The following is a 2156-nucleotide window of genomic DNA, read 5'->3' as shown; positions in this document are numbered from 1 at the left end:
ACCCGCTGGAAAAGGGGGGAAAATGGACAAAAAAAATGGCAGACAAAAAAAATGGCGGACCCCATGAAATGGTCGATCAACCCCAAATGGGGTCCAGACCCACAGGTTGAGAACCACTGAAATAGATACAAGTGACATGAATTTGCCCCCCACACACACACAAAAAAAAAGTCTTCAGCCATCATCTCTAAAAGTGTCTTTTTAAATTGTCAAATGCTATTTTGAAAATATTATGGATAGAGAGATTTGGACACAGATAATACAGGATTCTGGATTTAATGTTTTTTAGGGTAGAAGTGGTATTAACAGCAAGATATCTTCTGAGGGTCATACACAAGCCTTCTCTCTCTCCCCTCCACCACACATTCGCTCAACAAGGAGTTTCTTTCTTAGAGGGAAGGACAGAGCCAGAGCTAATTTATAAAAAGGGACAAGTGAATGTTGAAATTCTGTGGAGGGTATTGACTTTCAATGCTTAAAGCTAGGATCCCCCCCCCCCCCAATAAGTTGCATCTCTGGATCTGGCTGCAAAATCCCGTCTGCACTGCACTACTGTTCTCATCTTCCCCATCCCCGAGCCTCCATAATTTTGCAACAAGCTGATTTCGTGATGAGATTGCACGGGAAAAGCTTTGCATTCTTTCCGCGGGCTTTACGTGGTACCTGATGCCTAAACTTTTAAGAAGACTTTACATCCTTCTCCACCACCTTACAAATCAGCTATTTCATAGATGCTCCTACCTTGCGGGGGAGGGGCACCTCGAAAGCCGGGCCTACCAGATGCAGCGGAAACTTACTTTCCACTAAACCAGTGGTTCTCAACCTTTTTAATGCCGTGACCCCAACCGGTCGTAAGTCGAGGACTAAACCGGTCATAAGTCGAGGACTAAACCGGTCGTAAGTCGAGGACTACCCAACCGGTCATAAGTCGAGGACTTTCCCTGCCCAGGAGCGCTGCGCATGTGTGGTTCTGCCCCCTGCGCCGGCCGAGGCGTAGCTGGCAAGCGGCAGAGACGGAGCAGGCCGACCACCAGCTGGCCCAGCCCAAGGGAGGTAAGGCACCCGCCGGAAAAGGGGGGAAAAATGGCAGACAAAAAAAAATGGCGGACAGCCTTGCTTGGCGACCCCGGTGAAATGGTCGATCGACCCCAAATGGGGTCCAGACCCACAGGTTGAGAACCACTGCACTAAACATTTGGAGACGTACCGGGCTCCAACCAAGCTTGGCCTCTGACTGCAAATCGAATCCACAGAGGATGCGACAGGATTTTAACGAGGGTCATTCTCTTAACTGCCTATGCGTGTTGACTGCCGAACTAACTTCCTTGCCCTTAGTGGGCTTTTCGAATAATAAACAAGGCATCAGGCAGTAAAAGGAGAGGTTAATGCGTGGGAATTACCCCTTTCAAAGCCAAGAACTGCAAGGAAAGCGCGCGTCCAGGCGGGGAAATCTCCCATAAGATTTCAGGCTATGGGAACAATGGACAATAACAGCGCCAGCAGCCATCCTAAGAAATGCCAAACGACTTTCTCTTTTACGCTACACATTAACTCCCGGCCCACGCTTGGCTGAAATGACAAGCCAGTCCCTTCTGCCACGATTAATATGCTTGCCCGGAGGACAGAATAAGGAGCAGCAGCGCGCTTTCCTTTTTCCTGACTTTTTAAGGTCAGCGGCGCCTATTAGTTCTTTCAGATTCCTCGGCTCTTTGGGAAACAGCAGGAAGTGTGCTGGCTGGGTTTCTTAAGGAGGAAAAAAAACAAAACCATGGGAGGTTCAAAGGAAAGCTACCAAGGATCTCGTAATAAAAAAAAAGGAAGAAGCAAGGAAGAAAAGAAGGAAGGAAGGAAGGAAGGGGAAAAGAGGAACACTGGAAAAAAACATTTTAAAGAGGAAGGGGTCCGCGATCAGCGCAACTCGAGTTGCAGGATGAAACCCCCCGGCTGTGAAGTGCCCCTTAACAAGCGCGTTTATGTAGAGAAAACATGGAGAGCCTTTTGTTCTTCCTTTAATTGGACCGTTTGTTGTATAATCGCTGGGCTGCTCTGCTTGAGCTTCAACAGAAGGAAACTCGAGCCTCAGACGGGCGACTCTAGTGGCTGTGCCTTCCCCTCTCCCTCCTCCTCCTCCTCCTCCCCCCCCCCCCCCCCCCCCC

Source organism: Protobothrops mucrosquamatus, unplaced genomic scaffold (assembly GCF_001527695.2).
Source record: "Protobothrops mucrosquamatus isolate PMUCROS unplaced genomic scaffold, P.Mucros_1.0 scaffold26, whole genome shotgun sequence".
NCBI classification, from domain to species: Eukaryota; Metazoa; Chordata; class Lepidosauria; order Squamata; family Viperidae; genus Protobothrops; species Protobothrops mucrosquamatus.
This window is presented reverse-complemented; position numbering follows the sequence as displayed.